The sequence below is a fragment of the Frankliniella occidentalis genome, unplaced genomic scaffold, assembly GCF_000697945.3.
Source record: "Frankliniella occidentalis isolate FOCC.00 unplaced genomic scaffold, Focc_3.1 Scaffold15, whole genome shotgun sequence".
NCBI classification, from domain to species: Eukaryota; Metazoa; Arthropoda; class Insecta; order Thysanoptera; family Thripidae; genus Frankliniella; species Frankliniella occidentalis.
The window spans coordinates 76,035-82,804 of record NW_026267145.1 but is presented as its reverse complement, the minus strand read 5'-3'; the positions used below and the strand labels follow the sequence as shown (position 1 = coordinate 82,804).

Genomic DNA, 6,770 nt, shown 5'->3' with positions numbered 1-6,770 from the left:
GGGCTGCACCCCACCACTCCTCCATCGCTGATGGCCTACTTGCTAGTACCGGTACACTGGGCAGCCTGTAGCAGGCAGCCAGGCGGGCCGGGCGTAGGCCCGGCTGTGTTGGCCCTCCTGTAGGCCCTCTTGTAGGCCCGCCTGTAGGCAGGAGGCTCACTTGTAGGCTAACATGTAGGCTGTAGGCCCACAAGTAGGCACAGCTGTTGGAGGCCCCGCCCACCCGTTGTAGTAGCTCAAAAATTCCCATCCCCAAGGAAGGCGGATAAATAGTGTCACGACGAACACGAGCTTACAGGTTAGAGTGTGGTTCATTACTCGTTAAGTTTAGGGAGGTCGGGGGGCAGTTGCGATGCGTGGCCTCCGTTCGACAGGGCGTGATACAGTATCCCGTGCGGGTGCTAGGGGTGCCAGACACGCCTTCCCCTAGATGGTCCCCGCCCGGCCCGGACCCGGCCCGTGGGGGGCTCGGGCTGCCATGCTGGATGGCCCGGTCCAAAAATCCCGGGCCCAAGCAGCCGGCTCGGCTCGGCTCGCCGTGGCTGGGCTCGGCTGGGCTCGGCTGGGCTGGGCTCGGGCCAGGCATACCGCTAGCCCATACCGCTGGCCCACTAATTTTGAGAACGCGGCGGCGGGGCTGAGGCGGGCGCGGCGGCCCGTCAAGCTCTGCCTCTCTCTCTCTCTCTCCGACTCGGGCCAAAGGCGTCCCTCTCACTCGCACTCACCGAGCAGCCACGACGCGAGGAAGTCTCTTTCATTTCGGTACCGGTGCCGGTGCGTATCGGTTAGTTCGGTTCACAGGTTTTTATTTCGCGCCTGGAATGAATTAGATTCCTTTTATTTCGATGCACCACGCTCAAGAAGCCTCACCGTTAACTGATTTCCGACACGAACATTGAAAGCGTGTTCGTTTACAGTCACAAAATGACAAGAAACGAAAAGGTATTAGTTTTCGTATACTCTGCTTTTGCTAGATGTACCTCCAGAGCCCATACCAAATTACACAAGCCCTGGAAAGTTCTTGTTGGAGCATAAAAAGTAAAACAGAAGACACAATAACCACATCTTACATTTCTACAATAAAATAAAATACTGTAGATGAACATCAGCCATCAGCAGACACTTGTAAAACAAAACATGGTACACTCCGGAAAGAATATTGAAAAATAAAAAAATAAAAAAAATAAAAAATAAATTTGAGCGAAGCAAAGAACTATACTACAATAGAGCAGTGTGACAATTAGTTGATAATAACATGCAATAATAATAATAAGAAAAAGCATGCACTTTAAGTTTGGAAATAGAAGTAAGAAAAAAGAAGCAGAAGAGGGCTTGAAAAAGGATGAAAACAGTCTAAGAAGAAAGAGGAGAGGTAGGGGGACGAGGAGGGGGTCGATGGGACATTTATGGGTCAACGGGATCTTTGAGTGGATGAGTTTGAATTTAATGCATTTGTTGGTCTAAATTGTGTAGAATTGGGTCATCTGCCGTCATTGCCCCACACACAAACCCTCATACTCGTACAGGCGTACGCGCTCACACACACACATACACACACAACAACCATAGGCTTCACCCACTCACTCACACTCACCAAACAACACGATTGTGAGTCACAACTGGCAACTGGCTAACGGGACCCAAGCGCAGAACACATGCACAGCCATCTGATGAAAAGTGTGGAACGCAATACACTCACTACACTTCCTATATCCGTATTGACCCATGGCCTGCTCACCATTTTGAAATTTATCAAGATATAACTTCTGAGATTTAGAATAAAATAGGGACAACGACAAAACTGACAATAACTTTTCACTCATGGTGGCTGGCTACAGCAATTACTGAAAGGGGGAAGTCGAATATCGAATATTAGAGTGGAGGCGAGTAAAGTGCTAATTGCAGCAACCCAAGACTTGAATTCTTTTCTGTTCCCACAGGTTTCAGAGGCGTGTTGTTCTCATTGTGCATTAGACAAAAGGGAGCCGAAGCATATACACGCTAAATGAACAAGGGCGTCTCTGTGCGCATAAATAGTCGAGATACAATTTTGTCACTAAGAGTCGATGGCTTTGCTAGTCGTACGAAAATTAGTAGTAGGTTCCTGGGAAAATTTCCCCTCATAAAATTACAATTAGAATTTGTTACTTTACTAGCACTTCGTATCGACTAGGAATTAAACGAGAAAATGGAATGGGCTGTCGCAAATTGCCAACACATTTTGTCAATAAAAATTACAAAAAATGCTGTAATTTTACGAAGATCGTATAAAGTGACAATTTTATATTAATACTATATATGTGCACTTTCACGTAAGTGCAGTATCGAATCGAAGTCGAATCGAAATTGCATTTCTCTCTGGGAAAGACCCGTAGCTAATTACAATGTGTCTTTCGTCGTTTAGCGTATAGAAAAGGGGAATCGAAGCGAATAGTAAGTAAATATAATAATGAAAGTCTGGGAAGAAGAGCCCGAAATATTCGGACGCTGGAGTTGGCCGTAATAGTTGTGTTGTAGTGTTGCTTGTGTCTCATCGGCGACAGAGAAAGTAAGAGAGACGGCACACTGCCGAATATGTGAGCGTCGGGTTAGAGGGACCACTCGTTGGGTATAGCTTGTATGTGATCTCGGTTTTACTATTGGCGCAGAGTACACCACTCCCGATATTATACAGTTAAGCTACAATCAGGCAGCAAGGCACACTCTAAATCGTAAGGAACTTTCCAGGACTACTTTGTCCGTAAAGGTATTCATTTTTGTACACATCTGGGTATGACAAATTTGTATCCTCTTCGTAGACAAATTTTAATTTTGTCTATCAAGACGTTGCAAATCTATTATCACTTCAAGATTTAGAATTGCACCCTTGCCAAGATTTGCACAAAAAAACGCAATCTTTCTGTGCACTGCAAAAGTTCCTTCGGATTTAGAGTGCACAGTAATCTAAAGCATTCTCCCACAAAACTGATTATTAAAATGTTTTGATGGCAGAGAAAAGTAAATCTGATAGAGCATTTAAGAAGGTAGAACGTTTTATATTTGTTTCCTTGTCGGCCCTCCAGCTAATAGATCTGTGTGTGTGTGTGTGACGCTGCAACACTGAGGTGCATGGACAGACAAAGAAGAGCGCTTTATTTTTTTTTCATAAAAAAAGGAACATTATTGAAGGCATAGCACTTTTTTCAGGGAGCCAACAACAAAACAATTGCCAAAACAAAATAGTATCAAATGGTCAAGTATTTGTTGTTCCACATTGGGGGTTTGATCTTACTCAAACATGGTTCAAGTTGGAACAGCAAAATATGGCCACCGTGATCGTTTTCAGGCCGTTTTGTTCTCCCCGGGTACAATCGCTCGCCCATAGCAGATATGGCCTGAGCCAATACCTACCGATGAAAACAACCCAGCGCGGTCAGTCCAGCTGTCAAACCCCCGTCCGGCCGCCGAGCAAAAACAAAAATTGGTGTTGTTGAGAATCATCTGTCAAAATGGTTTGGCTTCAGTGAAGTTTTAAATATGCATTTCGAATTTGATATTGTACATCGATGTGACTTAGGCATAAAGACCTACACACAGAAAGAATTGTTCTTGATTCGGCCAACCTTAAGCACATTTTCCTCATGCCAAGATCATTTGTACTGATTCCAAGCTCATTACTGTTCTTGTTCAGAAAATATTATGGTATTGGAGCAAGATAAATGATTTTAGAATGGGGCTCAATGTGCTTGATTTACAGAATCAGGAGCAGTTTTTTTTGGGTGGAGACTTTACGAACACATTTCTCCAAACCATTATGTCAAATAAACAAACCAAATCGTTGTTATGAACACCTACCGACTGTTTGAGCGAGAATCACAAGTGAACCAGTTTCGGATCAAGACCTAAAAGAGTTTTTCGGACAAGCTGATAAGGCAAGGGAATCGGCCGATTAGCTGCCAGTTCCATCTTTGTAAGCGCATGCGCGGTAGACACTGCGCCACCAGAGACGGAAACTGCGGAGTGGTGGATCCGTTTCCGATCGTACCCTTACCCTTTTCGTGTCAATGGCAAGCAGCTCAATTTTAAAAGAGAAAAGTTGTGAGGTGCAACTATTGTTATTCGTCTATGGAGTTGGAGTTATAGTTCTATTATCACGAAGCGTAACAAAAGAAAATTTTGGAAACATTTTATAAAAGGCTCTATCAAATTAAATCGAAAATTTTCTCCGAAATAGGTTCACTGACTAAACGACACCATAAGGAGCAATCAACAAGCTCACTTACGGCTTGTTGCGACAGGTGTCAGGTTTGCCACTAAGCGCACTCGCGTGTGGAAATCCATCGCACTGTTGTGTTCTCGCCCAAACATACAGTAATCAACAGAAACCAGCTGCAGCCAAGAATCCGACTTGTTTTTCAAAATTAAGAATGTACGAAGGTTTTTTTACATAGAGAAAATGTTAACATTCGAATGTTGCACACCTGCAGGTAAAAGAATCAGTTCCAAAAGAGAAAAGTCATTCACTCACTTTGAATAAGTCATCGGACGTTGGCAAGAATCGATTTGCCTACGTGTGAACGACATTGAAATTCATGGAATTCACTGGAAAAACGAAGGTGTTTAATTACACCGCAACTCAACAGGGGCTAAAAATTAGTGCCCTGAGTAGTTTTAATGCCTTTGTAAGGGTAATAAACTCTTAACGCCCTTTAATAGTGCGACTTAAAACCATGGTTTTTCCAGCGTTTCCAGTTTACGTACACAAAAATGACAGCGAAAGAAAAACATTTCGGATTCACGACTGCATGCTAGTTCTGAAATGAGGTGGTATGAGGTCAGGCTGAGACAGGAAGACATCCCGAGCTGTGTCCTTTCCACGGGGAAGAAACCAATACCGATGCTTGCCCTCTGGCGTTTCAGGGAGCGGCAGGTGCTGGCAGGGCTACCAGGGACCGTGGTGTGGTCTAGTGGTGGCGAAGGACCGCGAGATGGAGGGAAGAGGGTGGGTCGCGAAGCATCCCACCACCACGGCAGGGATGGGGCGGGCCGGGGCGGGCCGGGGTGCGCTGGGGTGGGTTCTTTCCGAGAACAGAGGGTTATCGTTGGCCATCTCTGTTGTGCCCGTTGGCCATGCGCTGTCAACAGGTGAGGGGCGAGGGGGGAGAAGGGAGGGGCGCGGGGGGCGCTTTGAACGCCGCCGCCCCCAGAACCAAAACAAATCTCGCTAGGCCGCCGCGGGAGGGGCCAGGCCGGTAAGTAAACAACGAGCGGTGGTCACGCGGAGTCATTGCCCGAGCAATGCCCAGCACCCCGTCAGTTCCGAGCGGACTTCAATGATGTTTAATAATGACAACAACACGCCGCCGTGGCCGGCGCAGGCGCTGCCGCGGCGCGGCCTCGATCCGCCGCTGCGGACGGACGGATTAATCTGGGTCACGAGAGGAAATGGAGCTGAGATGCGCTCTGATCCGATCTGGCCCGCGCGCGCACCGTTACGGGGTTGGGCGGCCGGGCCGGGCCTGCCCGCGGTGGTGGACCACCTGCCGATGCGCGATAGCTTGGCGATAGCGACGCGGCTGATGAGAAGCTTGTCGCGAACACACACACACACTCACACACACAAACACACTCACTCACACAAACACACACACTCACACACACGCACGCACGCGCGCTTGGGGCGACCTATCACCGGCGAGGTGTCGCGGGGTGTCGGGCCAGGGGGAGGGAGGGGGGTCCGGGGGGGTCACCGTCGAGTTCACCACGGTCCCACGCAGGTGGAGGCCCTGCCGCACCAGGCCGTCCGCGGAACGTCGCTCTCTTATGGTAAAGTCCTGGTCCGGGCCCCGACCTGCTCGCGGCCGCGGCCGTGCTGAGCAGCGCCGGGGCTGGGGCGCGGACCAGGCTCAGCTCGTCCTTACTCTTGCGTCGTGTTTACCTGGTTGAGGTTGCCACCGCTGGAGGAGGTTCGACGAAGGACCCAACGCTCGTCGCAAGGGGAAAGGGGCAAAACCACCCATTGTGACAAAAGGAGATCACTGGCGGCTGGTGAGTGGGCCACAGAGTGGGGTGGGTTTGGTGTGGTGAGTGTGGAGGTGGCCGTGCGCGCACCGCGGCGCGGCGGGCGGCGTCCTCGGGGCGGCCATGGTCAGGGGGACGCGGGCGCCAGGGCGGGCACCATCCTCGCCCCGCTGAGGCAGGCTGAGGCGCACACTGGAGGAATAAATGAGAAGAAAAACAACAGGGGGCGGGGGTGGGTGGAGTCTACGAGACAGCAGCAAGGCCGGAGGGAGGGTGTAAACGAGCGCTAGGCGTAACTCACGGTGCAACCCAAACTAAATCCAGGGGAGGGGCGGAGGAGGTGGTGATGTTGGTGATGTCGTTGAGGTCGATGGGGGAGGTAATCCAGAGGGCGGTGCAAGACGGCGGCGTATCCAAAGCACTTCACTCACTGCACTAGACTTCACCCTGTCCGAGGGGCCATGCGCACCAACACACAGTGACAGACGTCACGACATAGTCACACACTAGCACTGTAATCCAGAGAGGAGGGCGCGGGCGAGTCCGGGGGGAGGTCCGCTGTCTGCTGGTGGCACGGCTCAGAGATCGGCTCAGGGCCTGCGCGGGGGCGTGGCGGGGCCGGCTGCCGGGCCGCGACGACGTTCGGACGGACGGGGGACGCGCACGCTTGCGCCGACGGAGCTGCACTGCCATGGGGCGGCCCGCTACGCGCCGCGGGCCGTGGATCCGAGCCGAACCGGGCCGAGCCGAGCCAAGCCGAGCCGAGCCGA

At 50.5% G+C, this 6,770-nt stretch overlaps 1 protein-coding gene across 3 annotated transcripts in view; it reads right to left on the bottom strand.

The window, feature by feature from the left end:
• The window catches only part of LOC113218240 (ichor), a 23,740-nt gene extending 17,038 nt beyond the window's left edge, over positions 1 to 6,702 (bottom strand). The window contains exons 1-2 of one of the 3 annotated variants that reach the window (XM_052263957.1): positions 6,302 to 6,702; positions 5,918 to 6,192 (exon numbers count right to left, since the gene is read on the bottom strand). The gene's annotated coding sequence lies outside the window, so the exon portion shown is untranslated. The remainder of the gene's footprint in view (positions 1 to 5,917; positions 6,193 to 6,301) is intronic. The other 2 variants (XM_052263958.1, XM_026438506.2) reach the window with 2 other exon arrangements.
• Positions 6,703 to 6,770: the final 68 nt, after the last annotated feature.